The 19,228-nt window shown below is 38.7% G+C and overlaps 1 protein-coding gene and 1 long non-coding RNA gene across 5 annotated transcripts in view; one reads left to right on the top strand and one right to left on the bottom strand.

Annotated features, from left to right (window-relative positions):
- Positions 1-19,228, top strand: part of LOC103481444 (uncharacterized) — a 120,582-nt gene that overhangs the window by 28,093 nt on the left and 73,261 nt on the right. The window contains exons 4-5 of one of the 4 annotated variants that reach the window (XR_536295.2): positions 5,359-5,561; positions 5,653-6,348. The exons of 2 other annotated variants lie outside the window; for them this stretch is intronic. This is a non-coding gene — a long non-coding RNA (uncharacterized LOC103481444). Of the gene's footprint in view, positions 1-561; positions 1,126-5,358; positions 5,562-5,652; positions 6,349-19,228 lie in introns of those variants that run through there. One more of the 4 variants, XR_014084965.1, reaches the window with a different exon arrangement.
- pax2b (paired box 2b) overlaps positions 1-19,228 on the bottom strand; it is a 112,664-nt gene that overhangs the window by 88,667 nt on the left and 4,769 nt on the right. The window lies entirely within an intron of this gene.

Raw genomic sequence — 19,228 nt, 5'->3', positions numbered from 1 at the left:
GATTGAAAACTTTCAAAGGGTATGGATAATGTTGTAAGACATTGTAACTTCAACCAGAATTGGTGTACGTACAATCACACAGAGTATTTATAATGAAAAGGTGACCTCCATTGTCAATCTTTTTCAGAAGTTGATTCTTTTGCTGAGGTCAAGATGTTGGACAAATGCTAGACTATCACACCAGAAATGGACAGCCTTCCTCATCAGGCCGCATGGCGGACAGTGTCAGATGGTTTTATTGATAAGTTAATGAGGCATAAAACACTTCCTAGAAAACTGACCCCACATCGCACTCCTCAAATCATTGATTCACACATTATTCAGACTGTAGTGTTTACATTCCAGATGTAGTTCAGATAATTAAACGCTGCATGTGTAGGTTAAATGTATGGTAGTCATTTGTTTTGCGCCTACTCCCAATTAAAGCATGAGCACTTACTGATATGTTACCATAATTTTTCATTTGATATAGAAAAATTCTTGACAAGATGCATAATGCTTGTTTTGTTGCATCGTAATGATTTTTTTTTTTTTTGTCTTTTCATTTTGGAACATGTGCAGAAGAACATTGAGAGTCACCAAGACAGCAGATCAAGAGCAAAATGAAGTATGCAAATGTAATCATATTTATCAGAGAATGCTTATGGCAGAAAGCTATTAATTTCTCTGCTGCGTCTTGACACTTTAACATATGCATCACCTGCTTCTTGTAAATGATTATTTTTGTGTTTTCCATCTCCGTTTGACAGAGCATTATTTTCTTTCCCATTGCGCCTTGTTATTTTTCTAAACTTTCTCTGTCTGAAGAGTGTAATGGCCTTTGATTGAAAATTCATTCAGAAAAGAACTAAGTGAAATACATGTTGTGTATTTAATGGGAAAAATAATTGCACGTCAAGTGAAACAAACCATGACGCATAGTAACCAGGAAGACTGACTGAAAACACAAGTCAGCAAAGAGGTCAGGCTGTTCACTCTCTCATCTGTTGCAAACATCCGCTGCACCAATCCATTTACTCATGCAGACATTCTCCCACCTGACTCATGTATTGATCATTCAGTGTAGTCGGAGAAATAAATGGGACTCGCTAATGTAAACTGATATTTATTTTGGCAATTTTTTGACATGATTCTATGTGAAACACTTTTTTTCTTGCTTTTTGAGGTTTTAGCAACTTAAACCTTTTCAAGATTTTAAAAGGTTTAAGTGCTAATATGTCCAATGTATTAAAATATTTTTGGAATCTGCTTGAAAGCATTAAGAAGTAAAAGCAAACATTTTGAATGACATTTTAAAATATAGTAATCTGCTAGTTTGTTAAATTCACATCCCTCCATGTCAACTGGAATAATAAAAACGCTTATCGCAGAGATGATATTTCATAGTAACGTCGTGGATGACAGCATCAGTTGTTGCCAAGTATTGCTACTCTACTTCATCCAAAACCTGAGACAATAATTGCCCGCAATGCCTCAACCTAAAGAAAACAATGCTGAAAAAAAAGTCTATAAAGATATCAAATTAGAAGTAACGTGGCAGAGCTACTCTATCATTAGTGGTGCTGTTCAGAAGTCCCTTGACTATTGAATAAAGTTAAATAGTTTGCAATTTCCTCTCAGTAAGAATTGTCTGGTAGTTCTGTGTAGAAGAATAACTTGAACACATATCCCTACCAACAATAAGGGGCGCACAGCTTAAAGATTTAAGCAAAATGTGGTTCTACATAAAGTATGGGCTCAGATGAGCGGAATTCAAATTCTTTTAGATTTTAGAAATTTAGGAAACAATGTGTCATTTCCCACGTTCTAATAATCGACTAAGATGTAATGGTTATATCTTAGAAAATCCCAGTAACCTTCATTGAACTTTCTTGTGGTGTGAGAAAATGGAGAAAAGATTCAAGAGGTTTGAATACTTTTGCATGGAACTGTGTTTGTTGCGTTATGTTCCTTGCCTATTTCATCTGACCTGTGGTTATTGCACTGACTGTATTCTGGTGATCACTGAATCTGCCAACATGCCTCTAACCTTTTGAGCATCACTTATAATTAGCAGGGATAAGACATGCAAAAAATACCAGATGGTAACATTATTTGATAGTCTCCCAAAATTACCACCACGCTCCTTTTAATTCTGGTTTGATAGTTTTAATTAAAGTGCCTTGTCAAAACGACAATTTACACTAAATTGATGCCATACAAGATGCTATTAATACAATGTTGGTGACATTCCTATTAATTACCTTGACTACTTGATACTACACACATCTTCATTATTGACATAAAGATTAAAATTGCCTTAACAGTGAGATGAATGGATATCTCTTAGTGATGCATTTGTCTTTTATCCAGTTTAATATGAGTATGAGCTCATTTTGATGCAGCTTTAAATCATAAATGATCTACTTTACCTGTCTCAGACTAAATGTTAGACAGAATACAAGGTTTTGAGTAAATTATATGAATCAGGTTTTGAAATATGCACGTTATACTGATGTAGCAGTTATTTATTTTAGATGAAAGTTTATACCCACCTCACACGACTTAGATGTACTTGTGCTGCAGAATGTGCCCATGTCTTACTCAAATAGCACAACAATCACCAAATAACAGTGCTACTTTATCACCTGCTATGTTATGCAGATTTATTCCTTATATCAAATGCTTTGAATGGCAGACAGGGGAAAGGAACAGGCCTTATTGTTTGATTAATCTTTTCAAATGCTTATTTGATCACTTGAGGATAAGCATATTTCAGTTTTAGCTTTATTCCAAGATGGTCACGGGATGTTTAAATCTGGCTGGGGAAAAAAAAAAGAAGGATGTGACATCATCATCTTTGAGTACCGCAACGTTTAGATGCATTTGTGGTCCAACACACCTGAATCAAATTTCCTACTCAGCATGTCTTCAAAGAATACAGAGTCAAGCTAGCACCCTAAATATTTGAATCAGGTGTGATGGCGCAGATGTATATCTACAAGCTGCTGGAAATCAGCCACAAGGACAAGAGTGTGAGACATTTTACCATGCAAAATATAAAGGGAAGAAAAATCATTTTACACTGAAGCACAATATTCTGTAAGGATGGTAAACTCCGTTTACCATCATTACCTTAAAACACCTAACAGTAGAATGAGTTACCATAAAAACCAAGCATGGTATCCCTGTATTGTATTGGACAGACTCTGTAAGAGTAGGCACAGGTGAACACCTGCACCAAAACCCCTACTGATCAAAATTATATTTGAAAAGATGTTGCCCGGCCTGCGGTTTGTTGCATGAGGCCGTGGCTGCAGTAAGTGAACAGTTCAGTCAGGTCTGGCTGGTTCATCTGTTTTTTCCAGTGACAGGGCAGTCATCTTCATTCTCTGTGTCCTTACTTTGGAGCAGGAGGTAATATATAAAGGTCCTGTGCTCACACGAGGTGTCTCCCACACCTCTCCAGTTGTCCTCCTGGACTGAATAATGTCTGGAGCTCAGCTCTTGCCTTGATATGATGAGTTATGTCCTGATTTTAGAAAGGTAGACTGTTTTTTCGTACTGTAGACATTTTATGGAGTGGTTGGCTAAGATTGCATGGCGCAACAAAAGCACTTTACCTGACAGATAAGAGTGTTTCCATCATTAGCTTTAGTTTTGCTTTTGTTAATCATATTTTTTGACATTGACAAAAAAGGTTTTCACTGTAAAAATGGATATGAGGTGAAAAATAAGCTGTCTATTCTACCTTTCGGCACCATTGGTGAAATGTTTAAAAAGCCCTAAAAATACATTGATACTGAACAATTTTCAGCGATTCTCAAGTGCTGAGATTTGGAGATTTGTTTTACTCACTGATGGAAAATGGACTTGGGCCAATTCTGTATCATTTGTCACAGATCCAGTTTATTTTTTTCTTTAGTTATCACTGTGATTGTTGATATGGGCCAGTTTAGGTAAGCAGCACTTTCCTTTTAGCCTTTTCCTAATTTATAAATGGCATGTTTACCTCTCTTTCCCATTTTGAAGAGAGCTAAGAAGAATCAGGTCTCTGTCTCATGTCATGTTCATCCTGTGGACAAGAGAAGTCATGCAATAATACCTAAAAAAATCTTTAAAAAAAAAGTTTTCATTTTTACAGCAAGAGATTTGGATAAAAGCAATTTTCTCTACATTGGATGACTTGAATAAATTTACTGATAACTATTGAATTTTTCTAAAGTGTGTGATGATGCTGGTAGAAAAAAGTCATAATTTGTTTTCAGACATCTAAAACATTGCAACAATCCCAATGAATTTATTTTATGTATCATATAGGTCAGGGTTTTTAATATTCCCCATGCAGACTGAAGCTGGTTTGGTCATCCTTGTTAATTCTTTTCCTTTTTTATGACTGTTTGTCCACAGGGCTATCCATTGTTTTATGGTGCCCACCACAGTGAGCCCAAAGTCAAACTCAATATGATGAGGTATTAGCCTCCACCGCCATTTCACTCAGACATGTCAAGGTCAGGTCACCGTGGGATTGTCTCCAACCCCCTCAGCAGTCGCAGCAGGCGCACATCTTTGCTTTGTAGGTTGATACACATTACTTGTGTTCACCTCATCACTGCTCAGATGGGCTGTGCACAAATAATACCACCCCTTTTGACCTCCTAAATGATTACAATTGTAAGAAAACAGCAGTCAAGGCTTGATTTTCATTTAAATTACTACAGACTGCTGATTGGGTTGGAAATTTGTAACAGTTGTAGCAAATTTTTTTTTTTACTAAAGATCTTTAAATGACTATAAGAAGTTATGACTGCTTGGGAAGAAAATATTAAGTAAAGACTGAAGAATAAGGAACAACGCTTCGCTGTTTACTTATTATGTTTAAAAATTCACTTTCAAAGTTCAAAATACACTGTATTCATGTCCAAACTTTAACATCGTCACCAGTGTTGTTGCTGTTTATTTATTCCTGAGCACATTCCAGATTGTTGCACGTTTTGAGCAAAATGAATCGGCAAAATAATTATCAATATAATGGCGGCAGCATCATGCTGTGGGGACGTTTTTCTTCTGCAGGGACAGGGAAGCTATTCAGACCTGACTGGGAAGTGGATATGGCTAAAAACAGGGTGAATCTGATGAAAAATAACACTGCACGTCATACTATGAGTGAAAATTAGTCTGGACTATTTTCATTCAGTCTGTATTGTGTTATGTGTAGCAGCACCCCTGTTTCACATCGCTCAGCTTTTTTCTGCAGAGACATATTTTATAGTATCTACTTGCTCCTGCAAGGCTCCAGCGATGAACCCACCCACCTGCTTGATGAACTTGTACTTTAGAGCAATGAGACCTCCAGTTGTTTTGCCACTCTGTTTACAGTGAGGGAAAGAGGGGATCCATTTCTCCCAAGGTGAGCAACTCTCTCCAATACCCTGATGTTAAATAAACACACCAAGACCTCTGGCCACCTCACTTCAGCTACTGGAACACCACTGGTGTGTCTGGATGATGGAGGGCTTTTGTTATCTATCGCCCCTGCATTCTGCTGAGAGGCCAAGGAGACGGCCGGTCACACCAGTCTGGTACATATAGACTCGCCCACTCGCGTTCAGTTACATTTCTCACTGCTAAATAAAATAGAGCAGAGATTTTCAGACACTTTTTTTTTAGCAGAATAACATCTGATTGAAGAGGGAGAGAGAGCGGCTCAGTGTGTGTTTCATCACCTGTGAAGCCAATGAGGGAGAGCGTCTCCGCGTCAACAACTGTAAAGCGTATCCCAGCTTCTGCCGTCTCCGCTGCCACGCTACACTAACCAAGAATGTGTATTTCTGCAGATGATTAAATCAATACCATTTTGACAAGACTTGTTGGAACATGCCTCTTTATTTTACACAATTCCTTCCCTTTCGTCAGGGAGCATTTATCAACCTGCCGGGGCGCTGTCACCTAATGGAGATTGTTCTTTAGTCCACACTTGATAGAAGGGAACGATTATGATGCATGTCGATAGTTTACACAGATATTGACATGGGGAACAAAGAGCGGACCCTTGTGGCTGATGGCGTTTTATACCCGCTTTCTCACGAGGCACCCTGGTCATGTTTCAAATGTGTCCTCCCTCGCCATGCTTCCCTTGATCACTTTCTTTGTTAAAGCGATCGGATAAGGTTTAGAGCGCCCATATTCCTTTAGCTGGAAGAAGTGCCTTTCTGTTTACTTGTCATCACAAGCAAGTGGATGTTTTCTCCATCAAACAGAAAAGAGATTTGAGTCTGTAAGATAAAAAGGATCTTCATATTGAGTTTCTGTCATCAAACTAATTCCAGCACTAAAATTAGTTTAATGCTAGAGCTTGTTTAGCACCTGATTTTTCAATTAGTCGTGAATGTAGATGTCTCTCCATATTTGCTATAAGATTCAGGGTGTCTTCACATATCATAGTCTGGTAGATTTGGTTGGATTGGGGACCAAAATTACAACATCTGTTACATTTTCAACTGGTGCAGTTTGCTTTTACAGTTTGTGGCAAAAGATCCAAACCCTTTGAAAAAAACTGTCCACCCCTTTGACTATGGTGGTGCTAAATCAAGAATCACTGGAAAAAGTGACACAAAAACTTATGAATAAGTCACTGAGGGCAGCCTTCTTCACAAGATGTTAACAAAAAGTAGCGACAGTTTTTGGTAGTTGTAGGATTTTTCTATTGTCTTTTCCAGAAGACCATGAGCCATCTCTCTTGCTAGTGGTAGAGTCGCACATTTGCTTTGGTTGTATTGATCCAGAATGCACTGCGCTATAATCTGTTTCTTGCTTTTGGAGTGTTCTTCGTTCCTCTTGGAGTTCACATATGCATTCAAACTGGCAGAATTCACTTATGGTGCAGTTCACAGATCTAGGTTCGTAGGTGGACCAGAGTTTGTTTTTTTGGTCTGTATCAAAGTTTGATTTTGCATTCACACCTGAATGCGTAACCTGGACTTTCTAGGCAAACAAACTTGAGTTCAATTAAAATGGACTAAGCAGGTCTGTTGTGAGATTTACCCTTAAAGCACTCATGCGTCTTTCTGCATGTAGTTTGCGTGTTCTCCACGTTCATCTGGGTACTTTGCTTTCCTTCCACAATCCAAAAACATGACTGTTAGGTTAATTGGTCTCTTTAAATTACCCTTATGTGAGAGTGTTTGTCCTGTGTGTCTGTTTTGGCTTGTGATGGTAGACCCCTGTTCAGGGTCTACCTCTTTTACAATGATCACTGGAGACGGGCACTAGCTCCCCTGTGGCCCTGCATGAACAAGGTGGGAAGGGATAAATAATCTGATCTGTGTAGTTAAACTGCAATGCAATGATGTGGCATCAACTTGGCATTGAAATGTTATCAACTTAAGAATTGCTTCTGAACTAAATAGCTGGTTCTAGCAACAGGCCTGATGAAGCACAGAAACAACTTTGGTAGAAAAATCCCTGCTATAGTAGGCTTTTGTTTGGCACTTAAGGAGTTAAGGATAAAACCAGCCCAGGGTGTGACAACAGGCTCTGAATATAATAAGCTTGAAGGAGACACGAATGAGAAAAGGTGGCTTGCATATAAAAAAAAAAAAAAGGGAGGAGTGCAGGAAAACAAACGACGGAGCCCCACCTATAAACTCCTCATCTGCATTGGCTGATTGGAATGGCTTTGACTACTCACTCAGCTGTGACTTAACAACCAATCCTGTTTGTAGGTTATTATTTATTCTTCGGAAAGTTTTGTCAAAACTTGAGGCTCCGATTTTCTTTCCAACCCTGATTTTCCTCTTGTGGCTTCCTCTCGCACATGCTCCCCCACATAATTTATGACTGCCTCTGGTCCTGATGACAGATTATTAAAAGTAGAATTAGTTTTTTGCGCAGGATTTCTCCACTGGGAATTGGGGAAGGCAGCGCTCTCTGCGGAAGGTCTCTTACGGGGTCTCCATTACTAATAGAAGTTTTTTCCCCCCCTCTGATGGGTGGAGGGGGAGGCGGGTGGGTGGGAGACTAATGATTTGAATTTACTGTGGCAGCTGTCACGTGGTCAGGAAGGCATCAGTCGAACAGACAAGAGGTTAACTTCCTCCCTGTGGAGAGGTTTATTGGATTGTTTAGCAGCAGAAGGATAATGTTTTTGTCATAGATTGCTGTGGCAAAACAGGGGAAAAGGGGAAGGAGGAAGATAAAAGGAGAGAAACGGTCGAGGGATTGATAGAGAAGCAGAAAGATAGTAAAATCTCAAGATCAGAGCACGGTGAGCTGGAAAAAAGATGCAAGATATTCCTAATGTAGGTGGAGAAATGCCATAAGATGCAATGACGGTGCTCCGCTCCTTTTCAGTTCTTACACATGCATGGGAAAATCACTCCTCCATTCACAGGCATGCGGAAAACATAAACACATACAGAAAGAGACAAAAAGAGAGATGTTAGTGCCTTTCACCTGATGGCCGTTTGGAGCTTGTACTCCCAGCATGCCTCGGCAGTATGGGTACCAGAGGGGAGTCACAGCGCAGCTGAGAGCCTCGGCTTAATCTTATGCATCATTAAGCACTCAGCGGCAAGCCAGCGCTGTTCATATACATCATCCACGCTTAATAAACATAATGATGACATAAGATGTAATTCTAGATGAATTTTCATTTTATAGGGAAATGGAGAATTCCTGTAGAAAGGAAAGGGGGAGAAAAACTTAAATTATCTGGGAAGTACAAAATAAATTATGTTTTTTTCCTCCCCACTTAGATAAATGTAGGTGTTTGGTGCATCTGAATAGGAGATGGTATGTAAGGCTGTGTGATGTTAATGGTGGTGATGGTTGGATGAAAGGTGGGTTTGGAGGAGAAAAAGAATGGGGGTGGCTTTTGTGAAACGTTTGCAATTTTTAATTCCTAATCGCAGCACATGATGGACAGACTAAGACACCCCAAAGTGGAGCTCATCCATCATGAGAGAAGGAAACTGGGGAGAGCGAGAGAGAAGGAAACTGGGGAGAGAAAGAGAGAGAAGGAAACTGGGGGGAGAGAGAGAGAAAGAGAGAGAGATGTAAAATTTTAGATGGAGTTACCTTACGAGGGTTTGGGGGGGGGGGAGGTGGAGAGCAAGGAAATAGATTCCAGATAAAAAGGGAAGGATGTGGGAGTGAAAGGGCAGTGGGTACCGTGGCGGGGCCTGAGATTGGCTCATGTCTCCCTGCTGGGGACTCCGGGGTGGCTTGGCCTGGAAATGGCTTCCGCTTTCAGAGACTGTACCAGACATTAAATTCTCCAGGGAGGTCGACTCATTGCACTTCTGTTCAGCAGATAACAGACATGCTGTAAAATAGTGGTAACCTGGCACTGGTAAAGTGAATACAAGTGGGATACAGTCCTGTGCAAAGGCATCGTCCCTCATTTCTTTGTGTGTTGATTCCAAGGAGTCAGACCGTATTGTAATCTCTGAAAGTAAATTTTTTTTGTTGTTTTTTTTTTTTTTTGCAATGTTTCTTCAGAGTTTCTGAATGCTCTTTTTTTAAATTTCAGCTGCTTTTACTCATACAGAAGTGAAACTCGCATATTATACTTTTTGGGCTCTTTTTATTGGAAAAAAAATCAGTTTATTCAGCTTAAATGTCTCATTGACATTAAGACCTCAGTTTTTATAGACTCTGAGACTCATTTGATAAAATTCTTTAGACTTATGAGTTTTGCACAGTGCTGTACAACCAACAAGTTGTCCAGCACAGAGGATATAAACTCAAACCAGAGTTTTTGCACTTTTTATTTCTCTACCTCTTCCCAGTTTTTAGTGCTTTAATGATGTATGCAAAACAAAAAGAAATTCACAGCTTGGAATCTCTGTGTGCACATCTTCGATCTATTGTTTTCTCAACACCAGCAGAGGTTTTCACAAACTTTCCTTACGTACTAATAACTCGGGAAGTATTTGGATGGCAACTCAAACATGATTGGGTCTAATCACGTCTGAGAATTAATTAGACTCCTGATTGCCTGCCATTTTTGATCCGTAATATGAGAATTAGACCTCAGCAAGTTTGCAGCCAATGGACCATGCAAGCCAGTATGCCAGTGGGTAAGCCAAGTCACTCAGTGCAGGGATCATTACTATCCCTTCCTGTGCTTTAAATTATTACACTCCTTTCCCTTATCTTTTTTGCATGTTTGCATGTATGTGAAAAATACAAATCATGTCATTTAGTGTCTAAAAGTTACAAGTAACTGCTCTGATGTCACTCTTTTCATTAGTTAACTCAAACATATCTAATCTTAAAGTAGCCAATGGTAAAAGCCAGATAGCAGTGTTAAGTTCAGGAAAAATGGGCTTTTAACTAAAATCCAAGGTGATGAATGAATTGACCACAATGTAGACTAATGGAGCCGTGGAACTAATTAGGCCGAGCTGCGCTGTGCTTAAATGTAAATGGATTGAGCTGCATGAAACGTAGGAACAGCTGAGAGAATGATGAGGTCCCCATCCTGGGCGGTCAATCAATAACCAGCCGAGCACAATCTATGGGCCTCTATGCGGTCAGAGTATTTTATTCATTTATTTATTTATTTATTTGTTTTCAGAATTCAGGAGTTGTTACATGTTGATCATACATTTGAGATGAGCTTAAACGGTGTTTGATGTAGAAATTATGCTTATTGGAAACTAAAACACTTTGCATAGGTCTAATTATTCTCATCCCTGATTTTCAGGTTCCTCCAAAACTCTACAGGTTGGTACATATGGTCCACTTATGCCCCCTCTGTCGGCCAGAACTCGGATCTTGGCCTTAACCATTAGAATGGTGACAAAGATATTTAACGTGCTCAGCCAGAATGCAAGCTCTAATCTTCTGCTGTTCCCATTGAGCTGCATTCATACGTTCAATCATTATGGTCATTCTTCAGCCCTGTGGCCAGACACATGATTCCGCTCAACTTTGTCTGTTTTAGTTTATCTATTTAGGACAAAAAATACACAAGAGGCAGAAAGCCAGATGAGCTTATGCAACATTTCCACCCAAAAAATAACAAGCTATGAAAAGCTGGTAAGCAAACAATCACATTTTATTAAGTGAATAACTATAGACAGGAACTATTGGAAATAATAATAATGCTAAGTCCAGGATTGTCGGCCATTACCATTTTAGAGGGGCTCAAAAAGGTCTTGTTGAATCTCAAGTAGCTTGATTCGAGCTTTAAAATTATATGTCTGCTTTAAAACACGAATGGAAAGACCAATTTATTTAATCTTTATACTCTGAGCATTTGTAGATTTTCTGACTCTTAAATATACAGCGAGAACATAATCTCAAAATTAATGAAGTAGCACTTTCTGCAACTCAAACAAAACCCCTTAACTGAGATATGTATAAGGGGAATCTGAAAGCTTTAAGGCTCATGAGGTTGTATGTAGACTTTGCCTGCTGTGCCTCTTTGTGCCTTTAGCATATATTTGCTTAAAAACTTGATCTTGCATTGCAGGGTTAAAAGAGCTCTACTTATTTCCTGCAACGCAGCTTATGCCTCGGCTCTGTAGGCGCTTACACATCCCCAGAACTGATGCATGCAAAAATGCTAATAACCCCACACACCAGTAAAAGTTGACATTGACTCCTATGACACATTTTTTTCTGCTGAGGTAAGAGACAATTTAGTGCGTTAGTGAGTTAGAAGGCACCATTTACATCCCTAATTAGTTGTAATTTTCTCGACCTACATTAAAGAGATTCAAAGAGGGAGGTGAGATAAGAGGAACATAAGGGAAATAAAAAAAAAAAGTAGGAAGAAAGAGATGGATGGAGCATGTCTGTTTTCATCAGAATTAGCCAAAACTGCAGTCCTGCTAGGTTACTACTGCTGATGGGAACACACTATCCCCAGTCACCACCACAAGCAGTGGGATGGATGTAAACACTGATTAGGAGGAGGAAATGAGGCCCTCACTTTGTCCTCTGTGTCAGGCAGCACTGCAGTGGCTGTCTCTTGTTTGTCTAGTTCTTTCCACCTGAGCACGTTTCAGAGGACACCGTTAGCTACGCTTTATAGCCATTATTTAGATAGAAGCACAATGGGATGCTCTTTTTGCTCTTTGACTGACATGCCCAGCCATTTGCACAGCGACTCAACCCCATGCATTGAGCACCGCTGTGGAAAATTAGGATGTGTGAGTTTGTTTTAAGGAGAGTTTGGACAGTGATAAAACTTATTTAGGTTATATATGTTTGTTGGGTTTTTTTTATTACGTAACTGCCCAGATGTCTAGAATTCTTAGTCATTTGTGTTCCTTTTTTTATAAATAAAAAGGGCCATTATGTAGTTATGTGTCTATAGTGATACATTTCTATTTTTTTAATATTACACTAGGATGGATGGATGGAAGCTTATTAACAGAGTATGCAGCTTTATGAGTGTAAAACTTTGTACCATTAGTGCCATTCTTATCTTCCTTTATGCAGATATTGTTTTAATGCAGAAAAACAACTGGTTTAAACTAGCCATTCCTTTTCCCCTAATATCTGAAGTCATTGCTCATTTCCATATAATTTCTGGGTGAGTGTGCTCCCAATAACGACAGGGCATCCAAATATTCTTCATATTCCATACCGAGAAAATACTTGGAGAAAACTTCACCACTCTTCCACCCAGTTTATAAACCTTAGAAATTTGATGTTGACGACAAATTTGTGCAGACTTGCTGTTGGTTTGAAAAAGTTTACTCTGTTGTTTGATCCTCTAAAAAAAAAAAACTACAGAAATGCATATTGTTGATTTTCTGTTTACTAGTTATACATGAACTATCTATCATACTATTTACCTGTAATGTTACAATACATGCAAATCATTAAACTGGGTAGCCCCTCTGCCCCCACCAACAATGAAATTATGACAAACCATTCAATTTAAACAACAAATCTGCTTCAACTACTCGGTGGCCCTTCATCAGAAAAGGAACAGCACAGAAAGAGAGCTGCACGGAAAACATTTTTCTTTCTTTGCCAGGGAAAAATGAACTGTCAACATTTAATGATAGATATTTGCATTGTGATACAAATCGTGTCCTTGGCCCTAAACATAAGATATAGATCCATTTATAATGAATTCAGATAAAGTGTCCTTTTTGCATTCTCGCTCTAATGGCTTTGCCGAGCCAGTCAGTGACCCTGATGCAATCGACAAAAACCTGCGCTGCTGGATGATCAAGACAGACATCTATCATTCCTCTCACACCTTCTTAGACGTTGCCGACACTTAGGAGCAGATGCATTTTTCCTTTTTCTCTCTCTCTTTCTCCCTTTCTTTCCTCTTTTATAGCTAAATGTATGTGTAACTTCTGCAAGCCGGCTGACTTTTTTTCATGGTGTTGTGAGAATGTGTTGAAGAAAGAGAGCAAAAACACATTAGATTTTTTTTTTCCATCATTAAGCTGTGTCTGGGAGATGATGTGCTAGCCGTATGTGGTCCAGGGGAAGTATTTATAGCCCTGCTGGAATCTTGCTGTGCTGCGTTGATAGCAGAGATAATGGGAGAGAATGGGACGCAGCGAACTGTTCTAATGACACCAACAAGACAAGAGAACAGCGAGGATAAATAAATGTTAGCCATTTTCTTTCGCACGTCATTTGCATTTTTTCTTGTTAAGGTCACTTATAGACTCAGATGTTAACAATGAGAAGAAAAAAAGGAGCAAAATATGAAATAACAAAAACAGAACTACTTAGTATGCAAATAATTGATTTTATTTCCTAATAGTGTGACATTCAGTTAAAGATGGTGCCGCTTTTTAATTTTTAGCTGCTTTAATTCCCTCCTAGCTGCTTGAGTGGGTTTCCTTGTGAAATAAAGGGGGAATACAAACAAGATTTCACTTCATTACACAGGAACAAACTGTACAGAAATTGCACTTACTTATGGAAATGACTGTTAAACATGCACAACATTATGTGCTCTGCCTGGGCTGAAAGTGCAGGAAACGATAAACCACAAGTGTATGAGGGCAGATGGTGGAAACAGTTAAGAGGATCAATTACAGAAGAGTTGGAGGAGTCCTTGTCCCAACAATCGTCGAAAAGGACAACTGATTAAGAAATACATTGACCTTAAAATGGGCCTAATTTAATCATCCACTCTTTGGCATGACTTGAACGCACATATTTAATGACAAAATGACTTTCTGTCGGCAGAACCCTTGAAAGTTGTGCACAACTGCTCGAAAATAAATAGTTCTCTCTTAGCTTCCTCCTCACTGTGTGTTGTACCAAGATAAACATGTATCATTGTCCAATCTGGACTTTAATTCTTTGAATTAATGCTCTGACTGTACAGGTAAACTTGTCCATCTGTCCTTGAATGACTTTATCTCCTGTTTTTTTTTATCTACATTTTATTGAAATGAAAAGGCACAGAACACACATTTAAGATGGCTTAACATGATGATTAATTGTATTTAAAATGGTTTAATTCAATTTATTTCATGATTTCTGGTAGGGGTGCTAGTAATCGTAGCCCGTGTGATTGTGTTAAGTTTATTTCTCAACATAATATTTTTCCCCTGACTGAATTAATGAGGAGGTTAAAAATGTTATTGTCAATTAAACATAATTTTTAGACATGATTTAGGATTGAAACAGATTTTTTTTTTCAGATTTATTTGAACAAAGTACCATTCATACTCGTGGAAAACACTGAATTCACAAGCTCGGCTTGTGTGCAGAAAAATAAAGCAGACACTTCATTTCATACTTCCATCCCCCAGCAGCAGAGTGTTGTGCAGAATCTTTGTGAAACAGAGGGTCATTAGAGTTACCTCTGGGCCCCGTTTTGCTGCCTGAAGGTAATGAGAGACAAACAGTGTGGTCAGCACTCGGCATAAGTGCCTGATTTTATGGGCACTGTGTTGCGTCCCGGGTTAACACTGATGCCACCATTTGGAGCTCTGTGTTTTAGCACCAGCCTGCTAATTGAGATGACAAAGGCCATAACAATGACATTGTTGGGGCCAACAGCGCACTTTAGATCTGCGTCTGGCTCCAGTCAAGGACGTCCAGCGAGGCTGTAAGTGCAACCTTGGAATTTAAGATGCCGTCTAAACCTCCATGTGCATCTCACTATCAATTAGCGCAGCTCAGATGGGTCAACGCACATTCTGAAACTCCTTTTAAGTGCCAGAACCGTAGACCTTGTCCTGTTTGTTTTTGCTTAAAAGTCACGTAAACCACATCTGTCACTGGTAACGACAACGCATAAATGGCTCCGGAAAATAGACTGGAATGAATGTTGTGTTATTACAAAAAAAAAAATACAATTGCATCACCTTATTTGTCAATTATGTTTTTCACTACACGTTGCAGCATCCTCATAAACTTGCAACATAAAACAAAATCAATTGACACCCTATAAAACATATATAACGTGTTAACAAGAGATATAAAAAGGGCCAGCTGTTGAATTATCTTTCACTATCCTAAAACTGTGTTTATCAATTAAGGCTCAGCCTCACAATTTTACATTGAGAACAGGATGTCGGCTGCTACCAAACTAATAATAGTAATGCATATGGCAAGTGTTTTGATTAACATAATGGAAAAATAGCCCACATGATTTATCTTTTAAGTTGGACGGTTGAGAGCCAGATTGGAGCCTGAGGACTCAATCCACCTCAACATATGCTGCTATTGTAAGTCTCTGAACGTGGAGTATCTCGGGCCTTGTTCCCATGATATTTATTGAAAAACATTTGACTTTATGAGCTGCATGCGTAATGAATGCCTATTGATGCTGCAGCTCAGCAGATGAAGCTATAATTCTGCATATAAGGATCACAAACACATCTGAGTCTGTAGTGTGTTGTTTCTAATCGGGATCTACTTTCATTTCTGGTTCTCATTTCTTCAGTTGCTATCACAATAGCTGACAAACATATTTTAGTTTACATATTTTTCTCCTAGCCAAATATTATCCCAAACTCTGTTGCTGCTTGCCATATTAACCTTTGTCTTTCCTTCTAATGTTTGAACATAAAGCTTTTCAGAATTGTTTTTAAATCTTTTGCGCTTAGTTCAAGGCTTTTGGTTCTTTAAAATAAACTACTCCCAGACTTTTCTGGACATGTTTCCAATTAACATTTTATGATTGAAAACACATTTTAACCTTATATGAACTCTCCTAGATAAAGACCTTAACCACCCACATGTTGTATCTCCTTATGCCCCCTATCACATTTTACTTGGTTGCGGTAATACAACCTACGCTGCACAATATGAAAAAAATCTTCCAGTGGCGATGCTATTGGTAGATATTGTGGCGGTTATAATATCAGGTACGATATGTGCCCATTTTCTGGCAGCAGCAGCAGTAGTTTGCCCAGCAGTTGGTGGGTTGGCTGTTCGCTTCCTGCTCTGCCTGCCTCTGTCAGGAGCTGAGTATAAATTCAGGTCACTCTTTCAGGATTTTTTGCTTTGTAAAATCTTTTTAAAACCACGTATTGTTTACAATTATTCACTGCATTAGTTCATCACATAAAATCCAAATAAAATAAATTGAAGTTCAATTTTGCAATGATAAAATGGTGAAAAATTTTACCGGTTAAGGTTACTTTTGAAATGCAGTGCATCAAATTATTTTCAGTCTACCTACCATATATATATATATATATATATATATATATATACTTTTTTTACTTTGTACAATCGTGTTTTCCTTCTACACTCAAAACCTGTTCAGAAATTTATTTTTTTCCTGTCATCATGCTAACTTAAAAACCAAGAGACCAAAAGATGACATTTTTAGTTTGGTTTTACTTTATGACTTGAGCCCATTCTTCAGTTAGCATTAATCTTAAAAACAGAATTTTACCTTTGGAAAATTAAAAATGAAATTTAAACATTTCCATAACATGGAAAAGAAAAACACTAAAAACTAATTTTACCATAACTTTCTTTATGTATATGTCTTTATACTGTGTATTGGCATTTTTCCAGTTTGTCAAACAGACAGGGTTCGTTTATATATTCTTCCTCAGCTCGTAATTTGTCTTGAGCTTTTTTTCTTAACGTGATCTGCCAAGAGACTGGAAATGTGGATTAACTAAAATAAAAATCAAAGTTCAAAGTATACATTCAGTTTTAGAGATCTGATCAAAAATCTTGATTGGTTCTGCGGGCACCTTTGCCTGATTTATAGATTTGGGTTGTGTGCCCTCCATGTTTATACCTTCTTCTGTGTTATGAAAATAAAATTTAAATGAGACATAAGATAAGGCTTACTGTTGAAATCATATCCATTGTCTTGCTGACTGGCCTCTTGGTCCACCCCACAGTTTTGTATTCAACTAAGAAAAGATAGTTCAGATGCATCACTTTGCTGTGTTCAATAAAGGGGAGAAAATACTCCAGTTATTTTACAAATCAAACCTTCAGTTGCTAGTTAACACTAGTGCATTGGTTTTACCCGTGCCGATCACCTATGAGAGAAAAGTTAAATGGATTCCACTGATTGGTTAGCTGCGAGGAAAAATCTATCTTGGAGCATCCTGCAACTGCAGGGCATTTATTGACATATCAGATGGGACATTGGAGGAGAAATTGGCCTCATTTGTTTCTCATGTCACCTTAACGGCAGATCTCTTTCAAGGGGCGAAGAATTGACAAGCCCCAGGTCTCAGTGAGCAAACAGCAAAACCTAGTTTATTGGTTTCCTCTTGCGAGCTGTCTGCCTAATGCGGCTGGCTAGATGAGCCTCTAAAGTTTAAAAGATTCCCCTGAAAATATTAATCAAGTCTTGTGACGGATTGTCTTTGCATGATAAATTATATGCAAAGGGACGGTTTTCCAACAGCCTAGGGATATAAATTGCAAACATACTTTAGAGTGAGCATGGATGGATCTATTAGGCATTTGCATCTGCAGCTAAGACATAGCAAGAAGACAGAAGACAGGCTAACGCTCCGTTCCGATAGGAGAGAATGAGAATCAAGTGTCAGGCGTCTCTTTTCACTTGGTTATCCACCAACAATAATTGCTGCCAATACATTTACCAATCATTTCCCCCCTTATCAGTGTTAGCATCTTGTTTGGTAGCTTGATTGAAGTTTCTTCATGTCACTTGGAAGTGAACAGGTGTCAAGCTAGCACAGGCACCTCGCAGATGGCAGCATAATTAGCATTGATTCTGGCAGTCTTTCACAGACCAGAGTTTAGATGGGTGTGACGACCAACTAACCTTCCCACCTCTTGATGGGCTACCTCTGGGACAGATCGAAGCTCATTTTACATCCTGGAATGGTAGCACACCAAAGGACTCCTTAGTAACACTCCTCATTTCATGCATAAAGATTCTTACCAACAGAAACAGTCTGAAAGTGGATTCAGCAAAGAGAATGAGAAATGATTGATTTATGTTGAGATTTTAATAGATCTGAATAGTTTTTAGTTATGTTTGGTTTTGCCTTTCCATGCAGAATACACTGTATCTTTACCCACTAAACAAACATATTTAAAGGATGTCTACATTAACTGATAGGAGAATAAACATCCAATACAGTATGTAACAGAATCGACCTAAAGTGATTTTCTTGTCACTTTCCGTGCCTCCTCCTGCTCCGTGTTTTTCCGCTGCAGATTGCACGGCAGAACGTGGCCTGCCACTGCACTTCCCGCACTCTGAAATGGATCTCATCTAATCTTATTTCACCGTGTCAAATGGCAGCATGACATGCTGTTTTACTCTGTAACATTCGGTTGCAGTGAACCAGCTGAGTGCGTCTGAAGCGCGGAGTCCCCCACCTCTCCACCCCTTGTTATTATGAACCACTTATAGTGGTGTGTCTGTGGGGTTGTTGTCAGAGTCTGTGGGTCATGCAGACATGTTGGTCACTAATACAGCACAAAGAAAATTGCTTCTGTGGCAGACATGTGTTTGTTTAGTTTTTTCTTTTTTTTTTTTTTCATTCATTCGGGTATTTCAGCGTAGCCAAGTCCATTACAGAAGCATTTTCTGAATTGCTGAACAAATTTACACAAAGACCTTTTAATAACACCCAGTGTGACTTTGGTATGAAGTCTCACCAGTCTGACTGCCAGGGTTCTTACCCAGGCTGGAAAAATCTGGACTTGGAGTTTAGTCCTTTTCAGGTCTAGACAAGTTTTGAAAAAATAAATTAAGATTATAAAAAATTATTTTTAATTCAACAGTTTGTTCCTACTCTATTGCACTTTCCTTAAATCTTCCTTGTTTTCTTGTGTACTTCCTCCA

The sequence above is a fragment of the Poecilia reticulata genome, chromosome 19 (assembly GCF_904066995.2).
Source record: "Poecilia reticulata chromosome 19, P_reticulata-male-v2, whole genome shotgun sequence".
Taxonomy (NCBI): Eukaryota; Metazoa; Chordata; class Actinopteri; order Cyprinodontiformes; family Poeciliidae; genus Poecilia; species Poecilia reticulata.
The sequence above is the reverse complement of the archived record's forward strand: the minus strand, read 5'-3'. Positions and strand labels throughout refer to the sequence as shown.